Raw genomic sequence first — 24,153 nt, 5'->3', positions numbered from 1 at the left:
TGAGCAGGGAGCCCAATGCAGGGCTTAATCCCAGGACCCTGGGATCATGACCCGAGCTGAAGGCAGTCAACCAACTGAGCCACCCAGGCGCCCCCTAATCTTAATTTCTGCTCAGGTCATGATCTCATGGGTCATGAGATAGAGCCCCCTCTCCCCCCAGTCCGGGCTCAGTACTCAGCCAGGAGTCTGCTTGAAGATTCTCTCCCTCTCCCTCTGCCCCTCCCCCCAACTCATGCTTGCACATGCATGCACACACAACACACTCTCTCTCTAAAAATAACGAAATAAATCTTTAAGAAAAAAAAAAGAAAAAGGCTGTGTCTCTCAGTGTAAATCTCAAGAGGGTACATCAAGCAAGAAACTTTCAGATTTTTCTTTTAATCTTAAGCCCAAAACATTTTAAATGCTATTTTTGGAAATAAATCTGAAGAAGAAAGCCATAGGCAGTAAGATGGTGTTATCCATCATCACTTTAGAGGCTATTTCCTTTGAATTGCTGGCTTGCAACTGGGTATTTTAACAGGTGAATGGTGGTACCTGGGTTAATTATATCTTATGAGCAGAGAAAGACTCAATATGTGTAGGCATTAAGTCCCCCATTTATCCTTGTAAATCTTATCTGCAATGAGATCCATCAGGAACTTTTTAATGCCGGTTTGTGATTCCCTTGTTAGGTTAAATCCCTTCTGCTACTGGAACTCAACAAGGCCACAGTACCCGTGGCTGCTGTCCTTCACCAATGTGCGGCAGCTTCGCCCGTGTACCGGCTCTATCAAGAGTCCAAGGGCTCTACATTTAGATGTCCAAAGGAAGCAAATGAGGTTGGTTTCTCGGCCTTCTCATCTCTGTGTCTCTAGTAGCCAGCCCATGGGGTGTGTATTAGATCATCAGTAAAGCAGGAACTGAATGAATGAAGGACCACGGGAAGAGAATTATTTCTGTCTCAGCGTAGAGCATAGGAAGGTTATATTCCCTGGAGGCTCATATAATATTTTCCTTGTGGAAGAACTACCTTCTTTGCAACTGACAGTTGGGCCAACAGTAAAAGTAACCTGGGAATGGCATCTCTCTGGAACCCCACTGCCCCCCGGCCTGCCTCTAACCCAGCTTATAAGACCAGGGTATTCACGGGCCTGGGAATGGCAGCAAGAGTAGAATCGCAACCCTAAACCCCATCCTACCCCTGGGCCAAGCCCTCTTCCTCCATGAAGTCTCCTCTGACTACTCCAGGGCTCAGGAAGCTTTGAACTCCTTCTAATTTTCATCTGCTCTGTCCATGTAGGTTTTTTTTCTTTCAGATGTTTTATTTTTTTAATTTAAATTCAATTGATTAACATATATTATTGGTTTCAGAGGTAGAGGTCAGTGATTCTTCAGTCTTACATAACACTCAGTGCTCATTACATCACGTGCCCTCCTTAATGCCCATCACCCAGTTACCCCACCCCACCACCCCCGTCCATGCAGTTCTAAATATATTTTACCTATGACCTGTTGGTATTAGTAGGTTGTACCTATGAGGCTTTTTTTTTTCATGTTTCCATATTTTCTCTCTACCACTACAGCTAATACTTCTTGGTATCTACCAAAATGCATAATACATGGCAGACATGTAATAAATATTGGTTGAGTAGTAAGAATAATGTGAACTTTATTGACTGTTTATTGCACATAGGCACAAGAAAAAGTACATTTATTACATCACTTAATTCTCAAAATGAGGTGATTGCTACTATCCTCATTTTGGGTGAGAAAACGGAGTTAACTAAGTCACTTGTCTAAATTCATACAGTCAGAGTGAAGCTAAGCTTTGAACCCACATCTGTCTGACTCCAGAGCTTACAGTGTTAGCCACCGAGAATGGGTGGAGAGAAGGAAAGAGTTCCTGCTCCACATATTCTTACAGGGTTTTCTCTAAGTTCAGGCAGAAATCAGTTCTTCCAGTTTCATTATTCCAGTCCCTCATTCCAGTCAGAGGGAGATGCCCACAGATCCCTGATGGGAAGCCCACAGGGTGGCAAATACTGATATAGTCCCTGGGCTTAATTTACCATAAACTTAATCCAGCATCAGGACCACTCAAAAATTGCACTGAGCTGTGACAACCCACATTTCCCAATCTAGCAGTCAAGGAAAATTATTTTTAAAGTCCTAAATCTTTATAATCAACCGAACTAGTATCTAATACAGATGATATATCGCTTCTCCGCCTTCTGGCTAAAATCCAGTGTCGTATCTAATAGAAACTATAAAGCAAACTATTGTTGGAAAAAATAAATTAAAACATATATCTGGTGCTATTACCCTGGGTTAACGAGTGCTTCTGTGCTCAAAAGAGCCACGATTTTGCCTCCCTCCTCATCTATGGTCAGCCTGTTTCCTGCCCTTTGATTCACCTGGCGCATAGCTCCCAGAATTCACCAGCTGGAAGGCCTGAAGTGGTGGCTGCCCACCTGGTTGCTGCCGAGGCGAGCACGTGCTCACAGGCAATGGGTCCATCCTCCCGGTGGGCAGGGAAGACCCGCTGCATTTCAGAAGGGTAACAGAATCCAAATGGGGACTGACGGTTTCCAGCTGAGGGAGCTGGCTGCACTGCCCGGTCACCCCACAGCAGAAGCAGGGATCAAACAGCTGACACCCCCCTGGGCCACCTCAGTGGGCCTTGTCAGCCCCTGTTACGCACAGCAAGGCGAGGCGCTGATGACAGAATTTGGCCTCTTTTTCACTCTGCAGGCTTCTTCTTGGTGAAACACAGACCTGTTTCTAGACCCAAATGAACATTTGCACCGAGGCTCATTTTCCCTTCTTCTTCACCTGGTCCAAAATCAAACCGGCCCTTCACTCTACGGAAGACTCTGCAGGTCACAGGAGGAGCTCCCTGACGGCCCCAGGCCAGCCTCCCACAGGCCTTCCGAGCAGAACCCCCCCCCCCCCCGCAAAATCCAATTAGCCTGATAGACATCAGACCTATGGCTGCAAACAGCTATTCAGATAAATCTCAGCCTAAAAATGAAATGGAGTCTTTTTAAACGAGGCAGTAGGGGCAAACTGTTTTTGGTTTCCTGACAATAATCTTTTAAAGAGCACAATCTTCATCTGCATGCTAAATTATAATGGACCTCACCACAGTGGGCCTGATGACTCATCCAGTTGGATGGGAGACGAGCCGATGAAGCTCACAATTCTACCTCAGAGGAATTAAATCCTGATTTGCAGAAAAATTCAGTTGTGATCTCATCACAAAGCAAAACATAATTAGAGGACTTTCATTATCGACTTGCATGCCCGAAGCTGAGGAGACTGCCAAGTTAATTTTTTTTTTCCTTTGGAGGTAGCTTTAGGCGGCATTCCTGCCCTTACACCACCTTTCATTTTAGAACTCAAAATGGTGGCTCAATTTTTCACTAATTACGGGACAGTTGCTATTAATCATGAAAGGAAGACAATATCAGAACCTTTGTTTTTCAAATAAAAAAACCTAAAACACAATTTTTCAAATACATAACCTAAAAAAAAAAACAAACTAAGGTTCAACAGCACAGCTCAAGTCCTATACAAAGATCTGCTCTCTGGAAACACCGGGTCTTTCAGTTTCTCAAACTCCATTATGTCTGGAACATTCTCTGTGCCCTCCCACTGCAAGCACCTGCTTCCCCTGGGTAACTCCTAGTCATTCTTCAGATCTCCATTTAAACATCTCTTTCTTAGTATATGCTTTCATACAACTGCGTATCCATTTTTCATAACACTTACCAAAATTTAAAACAATACATTTTATTTTTATGTTTATTCGACCCCCCTCTGTCTCCCCCACTGACTGTAAGCTTTCTGAGGGCTGGACCTGGTCTGCTCTTGCCCATCACAGCATCCCAAATGCCCAGGAAAGCACCAGATGTAACCGGCTCAGAGTACGTGTTGCACGAATGGATGGAGGCACAGACAGATGGGTGTGCTCTCTGCATAGCATACAATTTTGTGCAGCCACACCACGGTGCTATTGTGATGCTCATCAAAAGCTATGCACTATTTTTTAACCTTGATGTCAAAGGGAAAACACTGATTTCAAAATAAAAGTCAGGGTCCCCTCCCTCAAATAACACCTACTGCTGGCTTGCCACTCTGTCACCACGGCCACCAGAAAACCCCTTGTTAGTCTTTCTCCAAACATGAACACGTGGTGTTTATACACATAGAATACCACGATACTATCAAATCACAGAAATTAATTGGCTGAGTTTTCAGTTCTTTAGTGATATCTACAACTGTAATCCTTAGCCACAGAATAGTGGAGCCACACCAAGATGAAAGAGAATCCCCCACATCACTTCTCAAATGAGGGAGCATCTCTGAGACTGCATTGTGCCTCAAGAATATCAAGTGCGTCCTTACCTGTAGCTCTTAATTGCTTCAAAGTCCAAAGACCTCTAATGTCAACAGGAGTCAGCCAAGTAAACAAGGTTGCTGTAGAAAATCCCCAGGAAGGATCTGTAATAGACGCATCAGAGTGAAAATATGTATGAGCTTCTGCCTTCCCTCTTGGATGCAGACTTTCCTATGCCAGATACAGGGCAGCCCTAGTCCCTGACAATATTGAGAAGTAGGCAAAATGTGGGTTACATCATCTCCCACCTCCTCTCAGCAACCCTTTCCTCTCACCTTTTCACATTCTCTGGATGCTCTTCCGCTCTGAGCACAGTGCTTGGTGCCCCCCACCGCGTGGTCAGATTCTCCCACCCACTCCATTCACCCTCCTGCCTAACAGGCTCCCCTGGCCACTAACTAGAACTTGCCCTCTCTCTCCATCCCTGTCCAGGTCCTGGGCCCCCTCCTCGTCTAACCTTTCCTGTGACACTCAACTGGCTCCTAGGAAACTAAGCCTTGACCAAATGTCCGCATTTATCAGCAGGGCCAAGTGGCGCCCAATACTGCATTTGAGTTACGAGCAATATCACCCCTGGAGGGTAATTTTGCTAAGTGTGCGATATCAGACATCAGTTTTGAGATAGTAATGTACTATCTTTACTAGAGTAAACTGAGACCTAATTTTCCCATACATAAAACAACTTCCCCAATCCCAGAGAAAATGTTCTCTGGTGTAACAAATTCCAAGAGGCTGGAATTAATCATTGTTTTACTTCTGAAACTTCCAAGACTCTTTCTGCAGTTGTAGGATACCCTGAGAAGATCTACCAATGGGAAACAAAAACAAAAAACCTGCCTGTGTCCTCAGCAACTCCCTCCGTTCCCTCTGCCACTGGGATTCATCAGCTCAAACTATTTAAGAGCGCAGTGGGGGCTTTTCATTTTTATCCCCTTAATATACTTCTGAACTGAAAGGGTACAACCTAGCAAAAAAAAAAAAAAAAAAAAGAGAGAGAGAGAGAGAGAGAGAGAATTGGCCGTCAGCATTATGACTTCTGGAAAAACAGAAGTCACTGCTGTTCTTTTGCTTGGGTGTGGTTCTTTAATCTGCTTCCGACATCTTTGAAGCTGAAGTCCATTTCAGACAACAGAGAACAGGGTTCATGCAAGGTCAGACAAACGGCTCCTCTCTGAGCCCGCCAGCAGTGGCTAGACATTCAGTGCTAACTGTCTCACTGAGAGGGCACATCGTTCTTCTCCCCCTCCCTGTCTGCTCCCTGTCCGGACTCTCATCTGCAGCAACCTCCTGGCCTATGTCCTGCCACCAAGCTGGGACCTCTCCCATCAACCCTACTCACTCATGAACAGCATGATCTGTCTGGATACAGCAGAGGCGCCAGCACAGTAGAGGGTCTGAGTACATGTCTACTTGTTGAGAATAAACGTGAATGGATAAAATCTTGCACCAAACCCTGAGCGCTTCCTTAATCTAGGAGCATCCAACAACTCAACAGAGATGGTGGAAGAAGGAGTTGCCATTTTGACCAGACATTCATAACAACAGCACCATGTTCTTCATCACCAAAATAGTATGCAAAACAGATACCCCTCCAAGATAGGGTGAGGTTCAGAGAAGTATGCAGCTGGAATAGTGTTAGGCACGAGGTAGGGGGTCTGAGATGGGGTGACGATATCTGTTGTATAAATTACACAGACATTTTTTCTTTAATTTAAATAGGCAACACATTCTTATGGTTCCACTATTTTTCAAAAAATGAAAAAGGTCTACCTTGAAAAGTCTTCTCACCACCCTTTTATCCACCTGTTTTCTACCATCCAGGTAACTGCTGTTACTGCTTTTTGTGAATTCCTAGAGTTTCCTTCTGCATATGACAAGAATATTATCCCCACCACAACCTTTTTAAGCAAAAAGTAGCAAACTATATATACGGTTTTGCACACCCATTTTGATAGTTGCACAGTATTTTGTTGTATGGATATACTCTGATTTACGAGTCCTCTGTTGGTGAACATCTGTGTTGCTTCCAATCTTTTGTTATTACAAATGGTGCTGCAGTGAATAAGCTTGTGCAAAATTCATGTGACGTCTGTGCAAGTATATCTGCAGCATGAATTCACAAAGCACAATTGCTGTGTCCTTTTTTTAAGCTACAAGCTTAGCCACTTGCTTCAGGGCATCAAAATGTCCCTGGGTCAAGATGACGGCATCAAAAGAACCACATCAATGTTGATACAAGATAGGAAAACTATTTTAATGGCATTGGCCAAGGTTGGAAAAGAGGTTGATCAATTTTCAGCTACTACCAATCCCTTTCTTAAATGTTACAGATATCTACTAGTTTTGGGCCACTTAGAATCAAAATCCTTAAAAATGGCCTGAGTACCATTTTTGTGCATCTTCTGTTTACATTTCCCAGAAATCGATATGGCCTCAGGCAAAATGTCTACATTGAATTCTAGCAAGTGCTTCATGATTCCTACTGATAGTCAGAGATTTGGCAGGAGCAAGAGAGGAGAAGTGGTGAAAAAGAAGGATGTTTGGAGGAAAGGTGTACAGATAAACACTTCAGCCGTAGACCCGGAGTACGAGACTACTGGTGCCCCATGCGCAAACATAAACATGCTCATCAACAGGCATCAGTGTAGACGTGCTCTTTTTTTTTATTTTTTATTGTTATGTTAATCACCATACATTACATCATTAGTTCTTGATGTAGTGTTCCATGATTCATTGTATGTGCATAACACCCAGTGCTCCACGCAGAACGTGCCCTCCTTAATACCCATCACCAGGCTAACCCATCCCCCCATCCCCCTCCCCTCTAGAACCCTCAGTTTGTTTCTCAGAGTCCATCGTCTCTCGTGGTTCGTCTCCCCCTCCGATTTACTCCTCTTCATTCTTCCCCTCCTGCTATCTTCTTCTTTTTCCTTTTTCTTAACATATGTTGCATTATTTGTTTCAGAAGTACAGATCTGTGATTCAACAGTCTTGCACAGTTCACAGCGCTCACCATAGCACATACCCTCCCCAATGTCTATCACCCAGCCACCCCATCCCTCCCACCCCCCACCGCTCCAGCAACCCTCAGTTTGTTTCCTGAGATTATAGACGTGCTCTTTAATAACCAGGTTGTTCTATGTGTGCTATAAAAACCAAGGCAAGCATATAAAAGAAATGTTCAATAAATGGAGAGACAGGTCGTTATTAGATAAAAAAATAAATAAATAACGTAACCGGCAATTCAGCCCAGTCTCACTCCTGACCTCCTCGTCCGTAATACCCAACTTCCTACTCACCATCACCTTCATTTGAATGTCTCAAACTTACCATGCCTACCACTGAACTACCAATATGCCCCTCAAGAATCAGCTCCACGAACAGTATTCCCCATCACAGTTGAAGGCGAAGCCATTCTTCCAACTGCTCAAGCCAAAAAAACTTGGAGTCCCCTTTTGACTCCTTTTTCTTCTATATCCAATATCTGGTACATCGAAAATCATGTTGGCTCTAACTCGGAGGTTATCCAGAGTCCTAGCATTTCCCACCATCTCCAGTGCTACTAGCCTGGTCCAAGCCACCCTCTCCTCTCTCGCGGATCACTGGCTGTGCCTCCTACCTGGCCTCACTGGGTTTACCCCTGCTCCCCACAGTCTGTTCTTTACACAGAGAGTAAACCTTTGAAAATAGAAACCTAGGTTATCCTACACCTCTGACCAAAACCCTCCAGGGGCTCCCCATTACTTCTAATCTTACCGTTATCTCTCCCTTACCCACTCTCTTCCAGGCACAAGGGACTTTCGCAGAGGCCACTGCCTCTGCCTGAAACACCCTACTCATTTATGTCCCAAAGACCTACTCCTTGACCTCCTTCAAATCTCTGCCCCGCTGTCCCTTCTCAAAAAGGCCTACCCCAACCACCCTTTCAAATTAGAGAGCTGCCCCTTACCCTGCCCCAATTCCCTTTCCTCCCTTCCCTCTCCTCTTTTTTCCCATAGCACACACCACCTTCCAACCTACCAGTTGGGTACTTCGCTCAGTTGTTAATGTTGACTATCTCTGTATCCCCTGCTGGAGTATAAGCTCCTCAAGGGCAGCTCTTTTTGTCTGTTTTGCTCAGTGCTATATCCCAAGTGCCTAAACCATGTCTGCCATAGAGCAGATACATTAAAAATATTTGTAGAACAAATGAAGGAATTTCTTCTTTGTAAATTTCTTTAAATTGGCATGTATCATTTTAACAATTAAAATGTTAGGGCAAATGTGGGATTCGGTATTTCTCTCACCAATCAACTCATTTCAAAGACTGATTAATCCAAGGGTTCTCCCCTTGAATTTAAATAGATTTAAATTCATGCATCTCCAAACTTGATGTTACAACCCTTAAAGTTTATCTGCAGCTCCAGGTTTACCAACTATCCCAATATCAAAATCTGTGTAGCTGATTTTTTTTCAGCCGTTGGTGACTCCTCTCCAGCACTAGAACATTCTCTTCACTCTGCTAAAACTAATAGAGCAATGACAAAGACAGCCTTAATTTGTCTTTCGAATGCTCCTGAACAAGGTACCTGTGTGGTGCCCTTGAAATACCTTATATGTTCTACTTGGTGATGAACACAGAAAAATACTTTTTTATATACAAGGAGATCTTCCCTCTACCACCAGATCCCCTGCCAGCTAGCTTTTACCTCTTGGGTAGATAGCACCTGTGCTACTAGCTAATTTCTAGGCAGTAGGATTTGGTCATTTAGCTCTTTTTCTTTGCTTTCCTCACCAGTAGCTCCAGAGGATTCTCAGTTCACCAGCAGAACTTCTTTAGATTCCTCCTGCTTTTGCTTATAGACAAAGCATTTCAGAGTAAATACCTGCTGCTATAAAGCCTCAGCCAAGTGATTTGGGTGGAAGAACTACCCCAGACCCATAATCTCGAGCAGGAACCTAAACAACTATCTAATCCAAGTAATAGGCCGTATGACTGCAAATGAAAGGCAGGGCAGTATAGTGTCAAGCACACAGAATTTGGAGTAAGACTACACTGACTTGAGATCTTTCTTTGCCACTTGCCTATGACCTTGGGCAAGTCACGGTGCCTCCAGTGGAAATCAGAACAATGGGATTAACAACAGAATACCTGCCATAGGATTGTTGTGAGGATCATGAATCATGAATCATGCCTGCTTACGAAGTAAATTTCTAATAAATGACATTGTAAATTATCATGCAAGTTCTACTACAGAACAAGCGCCTAGCTGTCCCCCTTTGAACCAGATTGGTACCCCGAAGCCCCCTCCCTGTAAAACGTTTGGGAGAACCCCTGATTTAGGCAGGAGTTGCCAAGCATTTCCTGGTTTTCCCCAGTCACCACTCTACCAGCTCTTAAAAGGAGATGTCTGCTTGCCCATGTTGTAAAATTACCTGCACACAGAGACACCTTTTATCTGAACTCAGAGAACCAAATAAACAGAAGAGCATAAACCATTCTACCGAAGGACTACCCATTCTTTGCTCTGTGAGCAACAATAAAGTTAGCATTTTCAGATGGAATTGGAAGTGAGAAGAAATCAGTCATCCTAGAGTCTAAATTTCCATGACCACCTCACTCCCACATTGCTGCAAACCCAGATATTATTTTCTTCCCTGTTGATACTTGATAAGACTCACCAGTCAAAGCATGCAAATGCAATTAAGGCTTGAGGCATCTCCCATTTTCCATCTTAGTCAATGATATCAACACCAAGCAGCTTCTTGAAAAGTCAAAGTTTCCAGTTCTCTGTGCCCAAATTTCAGACCAAGAGCTGGGAAGTGATGGAAAACCCCATGCAATCCTAACCCCACACAATCTACTTGGGTTTCTAACATTTAACCCAGTGATCTCACCTGGATGGAAGAAAATTTTATTTGTTGCAAAAGTGAATTATGTTCTAAATGATTAAAAGAGAATTCATTTTCTCTGCCATGCTTGCCCTCCAAGAATGCACCTCATTAAGAGGAAGTAGATTACAAGGCTGATGTTCTGAGGGCTCTGCCAAAATCCAAGAGACTAGGAAGGGACCTACAGGCACAAAGAAGCAATTCTACTTAGAAATGTCACACTGCAGGTTGCCAATTAAAACCCTTTGTCGAGACGCAGTCAGGCATGGAAGATGTCATGTGTTATGAGAGGATTTAGAGGCACCTGTGCCTCTGCGGGTGGATTTCTCCCATCAGCTTGGCCATGGTGTGGTATCCAGGCATCTGCTGTGAAGTGAGGGAGGGCGTTCCTGCCAGTAACTCGGAGACTCAAAGGGTGTGGAGAGAATGAAGAACACCAGGCTGAAACTCAGATTATCATCCTACTACTGATTCTATTATGAAACTACCAGTTCTCTGGGCCTCAGTTTATCTTCTTCATAGTCAGGATTTGAGCTGGAGGATCTCCCAGGCCTGTAACTCCAGCCACAGGAGATGGAAGATTGCTCCCTTCCACAAAGGCTCTTTGTTATGGAATTTCTAGACCCCATGCAAACACAGTCTTTAGAGATTAGCATTTTACTGTCATTGACACTTCCTGTTTTATGTGTTTTAATTAAATGTTATTATTTGCCACCGTGTCCTGAGGCCATGTGTTGGGAGTGGGTAAGATTTCATAAATCAGACCTGGAGTTCTGTGTGGGGAGTCCATTGACTCTTCTCATGATGTCATTGTAATTATTTCCCTTCGATCAATAGAGAAGCTCTGATGTCCTCTTTATAGCTAAGGAAAGGCTTCTTCCCATTTATCTTCCACCTTGTTGAAAATGCACAAAGCCCTTCTCCAAAAGTCCCCCTTCTCTGATATGAAAATGAACATTCTGTTTTGTTGTCAGTGTGCTGCTATTATTAGATGCTACCATCTCACTCAGAACCACCTCCACTTGGGGCCTGTTTTACTCTGTGGCATGCAGTCCTGACCTGGGACTGTGGTTTTCCGTCTGTTCCTCTCTCTGCCCCATTTTGGTTCCCCCTTTGGTCCCTACACACTGTGCTACAGGCAATGGACCACCATTAACTTGAAACTTCTTCTAGATGCTTACGTCATCAGGGATGTCAGTGTTTATCACCTTCTCTACACCCCACATGTCTGCCTTGCACAAAGTTAGTGCTCAATGCATGTTGCTTGAATTTAATCAAGGGGAAAGAGTAGGGAATCTGCATTTCTCCCAAGTAGAATCATCCTAGAGCCAGTCGAGATTCACTTCAGAGCCTGTACCCCAACCAGGACTTTGGCTAGAGGAGAAGAGGCTATGAGTTTTTTTGTTTTGTTTTGTTTTGTTTTGTTTGTTTGTTTAAGAGAATCATTGTATGTGTTAAATCCAAGCAATATGAATGTTCTAAAAAATCACATTATATATAGTGTATTCCTAGAATACTTTGGGGGGTGGAGGATGGAAGGGTGGGAGAGATTGTCAACCATTCTCCTCATGCTCAAAAAACCTTTCTTGAATATACATCTACATAGAAATTGGGGACCAGAGCAAATGCAAACATTCCCTCCTACACCCCTGTCTCCCTCAATCTAAACCCAATCAAATCCAATTCAGTTTCCTCCAAGAAACAGGGCCTTTCCCAACACTAACGTTTTCATTTTTCAAAATTTCTAAAGTCACAGGTTTTTGCTGGATTACACTTTATCTATTTGACAATTACTTACAGAGCACTGTGGGTCAGGCTGCATACTAAGCACACCACATACATAACTCATTTATTCCCATGACAATCACATTAGGTGGGCATTATTACTATTACTCCTCAACATACTGATGAGGGAAATGAGGCACAAAAGAGCTAAATAACTTGGCCAAGGTCACACAGCCAGTGGATACCAGTGTCAGGATTGAAACCCAGGCAGTTAGGCCCCAGAGTCTATTTTTTTTTAACCACGATTTTAACCATGGCTGCCCCCACATGCGCCATGGATTGATCATCCTATGTTTCATGTCCGCTTGGGCTCTCCGGTTGTACTGGGAGCCTCCTGATGGCTGGGACCCCGCCTCCCCCTGCTTTTATCAACTCCTCCCACCATATTCATCTAATGAATATTTATTAGGCACCTCCTCTGTGTTGGGATGTTCTAGGTTCTAGGAATATAGCAATGAACCAGACTGTCAGGATCCCTGTCACATAGAGCTTACATTCCAATGAGGGGGAAAACATAATACCCAGGTAAACAAACCAGCTAGCCAATTGAGAAGATGGAGTTCATCACAAGGGCAATGAAGAAGATGAGAGTGATGGGATAAGAAGGGCCTGAGGCAGAGGAGTCTTCCTGGATCACATGGCAAGAAAGGGCTCTGTAAGGGTGTCATATCTATACTACACCATCCTAAGAAAAAAGACAACCAGCCCTGTGAGGATTTGAGGGAAGAGAACTCTAGGCTGGAAGTCAGCAGGTGCAAAGGCCCTGAGGTAGAAATGGGCTTAGTGAATCACAGGAAAAGAAAGGTGCCTAAAGAGTAGCAATCAAGGGCGAGAGGGGAGAGAAGCAGAGTGTGTGCCAGGATGCAAGAAGCTATGTGAGGTTGCTCAGTGCTGAGTCCCACACCTGTACACCTGTGTGCCCTCAGCACACCGAGCTACCTGGAACCACTGAGCACTGCCTCCAAGACGCTCAGGAATCCCCACGGTCACTGCTTCAGTGGGCTCCGTGGTCCAACATGGGGACGTGGAATCATATTTCTGGGTTTCTATCTCTGCTCTCCTGCTCACTAGCTGAGTGACTTTGGGCAAATTCTTGAACTTAAGCTTCAATTCTCTGGGCCAAAAGAATGGAATCCTCAAATACGTATTCCAGAAGATTACCATGAGGATTAAGTAACATGATAAATGTCACATGCTCAGCACCTTTAGTGGCACAGGAAACAAGACCATAAAGCAATTTTTATGTTGTGGTGGTGATTTTTGTTAATCTTGGTAGGAAATCAGCCCCACCGTGTAAACACTGTCCGGTAGAAAGTGCTGGAATCTTTTGCATCAGCTACATTGGTTTCTGAGCTAACAACAGCAGGTTTAGTGAAAAGGATCTAAAAAGAAAAAAAAAGGGTATCATCCAAAATATCTACTATTTTCCAAATAACATGACCACTACTATTTTTTTTTCATACAACATACTGGAAAGTTCTAACCTTATTCATTTAAAATCCTTCTGCAAGCTCGATTCTGTTTTACGTTAGCGTATGTACCGGGACAACGCCAGAAGCAGCAAGACCCAATGATGGAGAATCTCTAACCACGACAAGAAACTCAGTTCTTCTCCAGATGATAAGAGACGAGCATCTAACCCGAGGGAGGCCAGGGCCAGGATTTCTGTTCAGATTTCCTAAGAAAGGAATGTTTTGTCAAAAGACAGACGATACTAAGCATTTTCTTGTCTTTGGTGTGCCCAAGATTCATTAAGAACCAAGCCCTGGCGCCATCTTCTGGCAGTCTCCAAATCTGAAAAACATACGCTTAACCACAAGGGACCCCTCCCCCTCCTCAACAAAGATTAAGTTCAGGAGAAAAACAGGTAATTTCATTGTAACTTCAGTGTTTTCAACCACCTGTTAAATATCTGCATCGAGATGAGCAGATGGTAACAGTCTCAGCCACTTACGGTCCCCACAAGGGACAGTCCCTTTTAGGCCACCACTTCCTTTGTTTCTGTAAGAGTCTATCACCCACCAAGGTACCCAGAGATCAGAGGCAGCATATTTATTTCCAGTGGGCCAGCGTCTGGCCCCGCTCCCACCAGTGCACCCAATCTTACAAGAGGATAGTCTTCTGCCCAAACCTACAGCCTCCAATACGTCCATTCACAGCAGATACGTTACACAAAGAAATCATGCATGGCATCTGCCCTCAAAGAGCTGGGCTCCCACCTCCCTTCAGAACTGCAAGTCGAAGTTCACCCCAGTACCCAGAAACTCATGGTAAGGCTCAGTTTGGGGTCTCGCTCTCGCTAGAGAAAGAAAAGACGGCCACCCTTGTCATCATGGCCCCTTGCTCTTCCTTGGCACCCAGCCTCCTGGACAGAAATAAAACTGGGTTGTTTGATATATTTTGGAAGTGCGCCCAAACTGGTGAACAGAAGAGTTTTTACGTTGTGATATGTTGTATAGTGATGGCCTTCAGCATCCTCTTCATACAGTAGCTTGGGAAAATATCAGAATTTAGTCATCATCAGATTGCAGTATGAAAAAAGGACTTATGTGCAGAAAAGCACACCTCCAACCAGGTAACTTGGCATCAGCAGGCACAGAGCCTGAAATGGCTAGGAAAAACAATTCTGCAGGGTCCTGACTGAGAAATGAACCAACATCCCGAAGAATTCTGGCTCATTTCTCCGAGGGAACTGGGGGAGAGGGGTTGTGAAGAATACACAGGATAGTTTAGGAGGACAGGAAAGTTACTGGCTGGACTGGTTCCTCCCTTCTTCACTCAAGCATTTGTATTTACTGATTTAAAGCGCTCTGAGCTCTTCTGTTTGTCAAATAATGTGATAAACACTTGACCCCCAGCTCCTCATTTAATCTCGACAACGACCCATGCAATTGGTACCATTTTGACGTCCACTTAACAGAGAAGAAGACACACTTAGAGAGAGCTTAAATAACTTACCCCAGATCTTAGAGCAGTAAATGGTAGAGGCATGATTAAACTCACGTACCCTCATCCCTCTTAACCACTACAGTAAAGTATCTTTCTGAGACTCAAGACTTCGGACTTCCTCAGGCACTGCTGAAAACACAGTAGGGCTAATTCTCCATAGATAAGGAAGGGGCCCCTCAGAGCCCCCCGGAGTGAGTCCGTGCGTGGTGAGGAGAAGAAGAAGTACATTAGCATCAGGTACCGCCAAATCGTACTCGTTCTTGAACAGCACATACCCAGTATAAACGCTTTCCCTTAGTCTTCACATACCTGATGCAGTTACTGACCCGTCATCCTCATTCCAGCCAGTTCTCGAGGGCACTGACGGTAATTTGCTCATACCATCCATGCCTGACAATTGATTTCTCATGGTTATTTGCAAAAGCACAACTACAAATGTTATTAACTGGTAATAAAACTAGCCAGCCATTCCTAAAACCCAGGGCTGGCAACTGCTCTGTGATCCTCGGGGACCCTTGGTTTACCAGATTTTGCTAAAGTAAATATTTCTTTTTGGTGCTAAAATGCCACTGGAGGAACCTTATCTTTGACTCTTTCCAAAATGTATAGAATGATCAAGGTCAGGAGTAAAGAGACAGTCTTTTAAGAATCATAGAAAGCTTTCAGAATTCCTGATTCTATCCCATCAGCCTCAGTATATAAATTTCAGGGGCGCCTGGGTGGCTCAGTCATTAAGCGTCTGCCTCCAGCTCAGGTCGTGATCCCAGGGTCCTGGGATCGAGCCCCGCATCGGGCTCCCTGCTCCGCGGGAAGCCTGCTTCTCCCTCTCCCACTCCCCCTGCTTGTGTTCCTTCTGTCGCTGTGTCTCTCTCTGTCAAATAAAGAATTTCATATTTTTCCCAGATAACATTGCTTTAAAAAAAAAAAAGTAGGATTTTAATAAGCATTCATTAACCATCTTTTGGGTTCCTGACACGATGCTACACACTGTGAATTCCAAAGAAAGGCCACGGTGCCTGCCTTCAAGGGGCTTAGAATCTAGTTATGGAGATGTGACCCATCCATGAAGCAACTCGAGAACAAGACAAGGCAAGACAAAGGCAACTGTGAGATGGAGAGGTAGAGATAGTGGGGACTATCATTCTCAGAAATGGAAATGGTCAGTCCAGTGGGAGCAGTTCTCTCACTCCCTAGCCCCTGACCTTTTACACCTCAGTGGACCTCAGTAATGGGATCTGTAAAATGGCAGAGCTCAGCCACTCATACAACAAATTTGTTTTGAGCACTGACTATCCACCAGATTTGTGGGTCTGGTGATACAGGGTTGAGCAAGATAATGGCCCCACCCTAACGGACTGTATAGTTTGGTGGAGGGAAAGTGGAAGGCAGATAGGTGACTGAGTAAATATATGACATGGCAGGCTGTGATAAGGGCTCAGAAGAAAAGTAAATCAAGGTAAAGTGATAGAGAATGGCAGGCGGAGTGTCAAGAAGGGTAATCAGGGGGATCTCACCCATCAAGTAACATTGGAGTCCAGATGTGGAAGATGTGAGGAAGCAACCCAAACCGTCATCTGTGGGAAGAGCATTCCTGGAAGAAGGAACAGGAAGGCAAGGCCCCGAGATAAGAATGACCTGAAACGTTTGAAAAGCAGCATAGATGCTAGTGTGGCCGGATCACTATGGGTGTCTGGAGAAAGGGAAATGAAGAGCAGTCCGGAGCCAGACCATGAAAATCCTAGGAGGCCAAGGGAAGGAGTTCAGGTGGGAAGCCCTGCAGGGCTGAAGAATGTGTACCAGAGCATCTGAACCATTTCTAATGTGAAGGGGTGGGACCTGAGCAAGATGGTCCTGAATGAGGAGGCTCTAGAATGAAGGAGTCCAAATGCTAGGTCCTCACATTAAGATGGTCTGGACTCCTTTGCAGTTGGGAAATGATTTAATTAAGAAAGTAACCAAACGAAGGAGAAAAAATATCAGGGGAAGAAGTCTGGAGACCAAGAAAGTCTCAGGCAAACTTCATAGGCAAATTGTAAAATATAGGGTGCCTGTGACCATCCAGGCAACCAGTGCCCTGATGTCGTCCCTCTTCTGTCCAAAGACTCTCAGTGTGGTGCCCAATTAGGGCCTCTCAAGGCCTCATCCCTCTAAATGCCAACGGGCCATTCAAAATTCACTAGTCCTATGTTTGATGGCCACTATCTCTACTATAGGTAACAGGTGGGTGCTAATATGGAGTAAATCCATGCTAATTGGTTAGCACTTCTCAAATTTCCTTTTTTGTATTTACTATTACTTCCTAAGGCAGGAGAGAGAAAATACATGGCCCTAGAATGTCTAGAAGATGTAAAGTGAAGCAGCCCAATGCAAGCAAAACACTTAATTGAAGATTTGCGTTTTATCTTAAAATTCACTTGAACATTGCATTCTATTCCAGATCTACTTATAAGAGCTCAATGGCAATGTTTTATATTATCCAAGGAGCAAATATGACTCTTGAAGAAGTTATGCCCCATTTGTGCTCTGCTTTACCAAAGGCCTAGCAAGCCATACCATGTCCCTAGGGCTGGGCAAACTCAACTTGAAAAACACGGGTAGCTAAACCCAGTTAAAACACTCTCCTCTCCTAGAAGGTCCCAAAGATTTTGCCACTATCCAGGATTTTAAGGATCATAATTCAAAATCCAGGGCCATGCATGAGGCAGAGGGCTCCTAGAGCAGATCTGGACATCTTCTTAAATGAAGTCCCTAATGCCAGCCTTATTCTACAGTGTTTGTCTTCTGAAAGCACATTAAGACAAGTTGGAAATACTCTGCATCTGAACCATCTCTGAATCCCGGTGGGCAATAATGTGAATAGCATGGCAATGCAGCCATTCCACAGCCATTACCAAGTCTGAGTAAATTTCTTCAATGCCACATGCTCTTAGGAAGTGACGCTGTTGCAGTGAGTCGGGAAGCATTCACAAAGAAACTGGCACCTCTCCTATTACCTAAATGGTAGTTTACAGCTTCTTGGGGTGGGGGCGGGGGAGGAGGCTATGTTTCTCATATTGTGCTTGTTTAATATTTGACAATATCTTGGCTCACACTGTGCTGGGTGTGAGATAAAATGATTACTTGTATATACACAGTTGTCCACACAGATGGGAAAAAATGTTTATTTGGAGGGGGGAAAAAAGAAATTAGGAGGAAAAAAAAAAACCCTCCATGATACATGCATCAATACTACTATGATGACACAATGCTATATTAACAATATTTTGAGGGAGTTACTCTAAATAGCCATCCTTCCTTCCAACTCGCAATCCACATAATTACAGCTTTCTGGCGACCAGAAAAGGAAAGGATGCCTTGTTGAATGCCGCCCAAGCTAGGGGGTTGAGCGGGCTGCTGCTGCCACCCAGTGGGCACTCCTGAAATGACAACCACAGGAAGGCTCACCTACTTCCAGCCACAGAAAATACATTCACTTTCTATGCAATTCCTATTTTCAATTCTCTCACATTAACAGAAATTACAATAAATAACAAACACAGGATGACTTATGCAATTCTATCTTCATTGTGCAGTACAAAATGTACTGAGGATAAAGTAAATATATAAATATATCATTTTGTCATTTTACCTTATTCCCTAAATAGCAAGCTTATGTTGTATTTACAAGTATAGATTACTTTCTTTTAAATTTAGGTCTGATATATGGTTTTTATGCTTAATAAAAATGAATATCCCGGGGTGACTGGGTGGCTCAGTCCGTTAAGCGTCTGCCTTCGGCTCAGATCATGATCCCAGCGTCCTGGGATGGAGCCCCACACTGGGCTCCTTGCTCAGCAGGGAGCCTGCTTCTCCCTCTGCCTGCCACTCCCCCTGCTTGTGCTCTCACTCTCTCTGACAAATAAATAAAATCTTTTAAAAAATGAATACCCCATATCTAAAGAAATTAGTGTTTTTGTTTTATGGCGCAAAACCATCTCAGTGTTGATGACAATTTTTGTTCTTTCTTTTTGATGAAGGTAAGCATTGAGTTTAGGTAGAATCCTCCAACCTAAAGATTTTAAGAATCCTTATAAATTGGGGAACTCTGCGCTTAACACATAAATTAGTTTTCAAACCGGATATTATAAGAGTATTCTAATGATGGACTTCACAAATTAACAGAGGCAGATTCAAGAGTGGATTTGCTTCCCAGGAAACCAATCAAGTAGTAACAAAACATCAAGGAAATTATAATAAAATGGGGAAAACTGAATTTAAACAATCTCTATTTTAGATACTGTATCTAATCTGAAGGAATACTTTTGATAAGTCTTTTGGATTTAGGAGGAGGACCCCTCCCCCAGTATAACGATAAAACTGCCGTTAAGAAAACACTTTAAAATATCTAGTAAGCTGGGAACAGAAGGTTACTCTTGAGTTGATAAAAGGCCAATTTTTTTAATTTTTTACTAAAAATCTTCAGCAATTATGATATTAAATGGTGAGATGTTAGGAGCAATGCAACAATTTTTGTAATAGTGAAAAATTGGAAAAACCTGAATATCCACCAATCAGAGAATGGATCAATAAATTGTGGTTATTTCACAAGAGAATACTAAATAGCACTTAAAATTGATTAGGCATGTGCATCTACATGGATAGTTCTTGGAAAGACAACACTTAGTGAAAAAAAACTGTTTCAGAACATTGAATGAAGGATATTATCACTCATATAAATGTCAAAAATGCATAGCATCCTTCCATATTGTTCACAGATTCATGAAAGTATATATGTATAGACTAGATTCAAACCAAATTCATGATAGCAGTGCCACCGGGCAGAGTGGGGAAATGGGCCTTCACCTTTATGTGTAATATTTTATTCTATTTAAAATAAGAGAAGGAGAAGAAGCTATGAAGCAAATATGACCAAATATTAAACACTCTTTCACTTCATATGATGGTTACATAAGTGGTTTTCATATTATCCTTTCCTTATTCCATTAAAAGGCAAAAGAGGCCAATCAAGTTCATTGCAAGTTCTTTTTATACTGAGTATAATGTGTAAATCTGGAGCCAGAGCTAAAAAAAATTTAATTTAATTTAAAAAGGAGGGGGGTCCCAAGTGTCCTCCTTACTCCACAGAGTGCTCAGCCTTTCCTCTAAATAAATTCAGATCAAATATTTCAAGAATACTGGTTTAAAGGTGCATCAAATTCTACCCAGGCCACTTTCATGCCTCCTCCAGCCCTTACATTAAAACACTGAATCTCAAAACTGAAGAGAGACATAATCATCAGGTTTTTTTGGTCCAGAGCAGTTTGCTGGTATCCTCAAACTCCTAAGTTAACAACTGAAATATTCCAATGATAAATTTGTAGAGATAAAATAAAGAATAAAATAGGAGGGCAAATGTTTCCAACTAATATACGTACTACACTCATACCCATATATTCATACATAGTCCTCCTATGTAAGTAAGAAAGATACCATGAGAATTTGGAGAACAAAACCTCTCCCTTTATCTTCCTTAGCCATATAACCATTGCCTGAAATTCATTAGACTGCTAAACTCCCACTCTGAACTCAATGTCTGGTCACAGGAAAAAAAAAAAAGAAACTAGGAAAAATCGTTGAAAATCTTAAGAGCTGCAAAAGAATGGAGCGAGATGGGGTTCTTGTTGATTTTTATTTTTATTTGAATTATCATTGTACATTTTAGCAAATGGAAAAATTCCTAATTTGTGCTCTTGTCCTAACTCAACAGAGATACAACAAAAATAGTTCTGTAGATGCCCATCACTCCTAAACACAGATTTATTAGTAATGGGAAGTTGGCACACACTGATAGAGGAAATTTTAATTTAATGCGCGACCATAAATTGCAATGTGTTCATGCACTAGAAGCTCCCTAGAGGGAATATTTCTTCAGAAATAGAAAGAAGATATGATTTGAGAGAAATGTATTTTAGGTTATTTCTCTACATAAGAAGCTAATGCTTGCCCCAAAATAAATTTTGTAGTCTAGACTACAATCTAGGGAGACATAAGACTGTAATCAGCTTATTCCTCTTGCTTTCACCACAGAACCACTTGCAGTTGTGATGAGAATCATCCCAAATTACAAGGCATAAAAACTGGCCTTGCCTCACATATTATTAATCTATTTGCAGATGGCACCACATTTTACAACATGATCCTATTACAAGAAATGCTGATTCTGCAAACTATCTGCTTGTGAGCAAGAATGGAGCAGTTAGAAATCACAGCTGTACTGTATCTTAAGCTTTCCACAATGTAAGGCAAAAGTCCTTGAAGGTTGTAGGAAATAACTCTATCCTCTTCAAACCATTGCAAATCTTTTCCGACCAAATATGGATATAAACCAATAGACATTGTTGTTGTTCTCTAATTTAATCAAAAACAACTACACATCAGAGCGCTGGGTGGTTCAGTCAGTTAAGTGTCTGATTCTTGATTTCAGCTCAACTCATGATCTCAGAGTAATGAGATCAAGCCCTGTGTCAGGCTCCACACTGGGTGTGGAGGCTGCCTCAGATTCTCTCTCCCCCTCTCCCTCTGCCCCTCCCCATGCTCTCTCTCCCCCTTTCTAAAAAAAGAAAAAAGAAACAAGTACATATAATTATTTCATAGAGTGGGAATTTAAAATTTGCTAATATGTTGAAAAATCAGCAAAACATAACCAGCAAAACTTTAATTAAGGTTCCTCTAGCATCAGATAAAAAATACTGACTATGGAGTTGCCAAATCCAAAAATAGGCAAACACTGACAACAGCAAGGCTGTTGGCAGATAATAGGAGATTGGTTCCAAAAAAAGAAAGATTGAGGATTCCAATCCTTAGGTCTTTTTTCTCACATCTTACACGAATGGGCTACACTAAGTCTACAAGTTTAACGCAAAAGTCAAAGTAACCAGTCAATTCCTTATATTTATATTTAATGTTTGCACTGATGGAAAGCTGCCATCTTTGCTTCAACATACAGCTACTGAGGACCAGCTGTTTGCACAATGCTTCGTGGTAAGAAATGTATCTGGATAAATCTTACCACAATTTCATTACCTCCTCCAGTAAGTCTTTCTAACTGTATGCTTCCATTTTGTCTGATGTGTTTTTAAGTTTTTTGTCATTATTATATAATTCATGCTCATCACAAGAAACGTGGAAAATAGAATAAGGGGGGAAGCCATCCACAGTCACACCAGGTAGAGGTAATTATTAAAATCCACGTATTGTATGGTGACTAACATAACATAATAAAATAAAATTTAAAAAAATCCATGGATTCCCTCAAAATATTTTTTCTCATTCTATAAAGGTTTATCATTTCTAAATCACAGTGAAAGGAACTTGAGTAATTTACCAATTTTGTTTTCTGTTATGTGCCTTAGAGATACCTTGCTAAAAACCAGTATCTGACATAACAGAATAACATTTGCAGAATGTAATATCGTAGTGACAGTACCGAGATTGATTGTTACAGACATATTACACTCTTTTTTTTTTAAAGATTTTATTTATTTATATATTTGAGAAAGAGAGAGAGAGAGAGAGAGAACATGAGCAGAGGGAGAAGCAGGATTCCCTCTGAGCAGGGAGCCCGATGCGGGGCTGGATCCCAGGACCCCGAGATCATGACCTGAGCCAAAGGCAGACGCTTAACCGACTGAGCCACTCAGGTGCCCCTAACTCTTAATTCAATGGTTGCACCCTATTTATATAGAACATTGGCCCAATAATAAAAATAGAGAACAGCAGCTGGAAATTTATCTCATTCAATGTCCAGAAATAAAAGGGTTAACCATTCATCCCATTATTTTCTGCACATAAGTCCTTTTTCCATACTGAAATCTGATGGTGACTAAATTCTAATATTTTTCCAAGCTACTGTATGAAGAGGATGCTGAAGGCCATCACTATACAGCATATCACAACATAAAAACTCTTCTGTTCACCAGTTTGGGCGCACTTCCAAAATATATCAAACAACTCAGTTTTATTTCTGTCCAGGAGGCTGGGTGCCAAGGATCAGATATAAGTACAGGTACATATAAGCAGCAAGATTATAGTCAAGAAACTCTAAAAATTGAAAATGGCAGACATAGGGAGGCCAGTAAAACCCCAACCACATCCCCCTCAGAATATTTGTTGAGTATTTTTATATAATTCTAATCATGTAATATACCCAAGACTGTACAAACTAACTTTGTAAAATAATATATAACATTATAAAGCAACTAGGCCTATCAGAACATTTTAAGAACATTTTACCCAACAGTAGCAAATATACAGTCTTCTCAAGTGCACATGGAACCTTCTCCAGAATACATCGTACATTAAGCTATAAAATGAACCTCAGGAAATCTACAAGATTGAAAATAGACAGACTGTTCTCCAACCTAAATGGAATGAAATGGACATTGATGACACAAGGAAATTGGAAGAATTAATAAGTGTGGAAATTAAATAACACACTCTTAAATAACCAATGGGTCAAGAAAGAAATTACCAAAGGAAATTAGAAAGTACTTTAAGATGAGTGAAAATGAAAACACAGCATACCAAAATTTATGGGTGGAGCTAAAGCCGTGCTTGGAGGGAAATTTATAGTAGTAAATGTCTATATTTAAAAAAATTTTAGGGGCACTTGGGTGGCTCACTCAGTTAAGCATCTACCTTCTGCTCAGGATCCTGGGATGGAGCCCCAAGTCAGGTTCCCTGCTCAGCAGGAAGCCTGTTTCTCTCTCTCCCTGCCCCCTACCCCCGCTCGTGTTCTCTCTCGCTATCTCTCCCTCAAATAAATAAAATCTTAAATATTTTTTTAAATTCCAGATTAATAGTCTAAATTCCCATGTAAGAAACTAAAAACGAACGGCAAACTAAACCTAAAGCAAGAAGAAAGAGGAAACAATATTAGAGCAGAAATCAATGCAAGAGAATAGAAAGACAATAGAGAATATCAATGAAACCTAAAGCTGCTTCTTTGAAAGGATCAACAAGTTGACAAACATTTAGCTAGACTAACAAAGAAAGAGAGAAGCTCAAATTACTAAAATCAGGAATGAAATGGGTAATATAAATACTGACCTTATAAAAATGAAACGACTATAAAGAAATACAATGAACAATTGTATGGAAACAAGTAATGTAAACTAAATGAAATGGAC

The 24,153-nt window shown here is 42.1% G+C and overlaps 1 pseudogene; it reads right to left on the bottom strand.

Annotated features, from left to right (window-relative positions):
• Positions 1-22,870: 22,870 nt before the first annotated feature.
• On the bottom strand, positions 22,871-23,089 carry LOC113929843 (annotated as a pseudogene).
• Between the last annotated feature and the right edge of the window lie 1,064 nt (positions 23,090-24,153).

Source organism: Zalophus californianus, chromosome 5, assembly GCF_009762305.2.
Source record: "Zalophus californianus isolate mZalCal1 chromosome 5, mZalCal1.pri.v2, whole genome shotgun sequence".
In the NCBI taxonomy this organism is placed as follows: domain Eukaryota; kingdom Metazoa; phylum Chordata; class Mammalia; order Carnivora; family Otariidae; genus Zalophus; species Zalophus californianus.
Note: the sequence above shows the minus strand (reverse complement) of the source record. Positions and strands in the feature narration are given on the sequence as shown.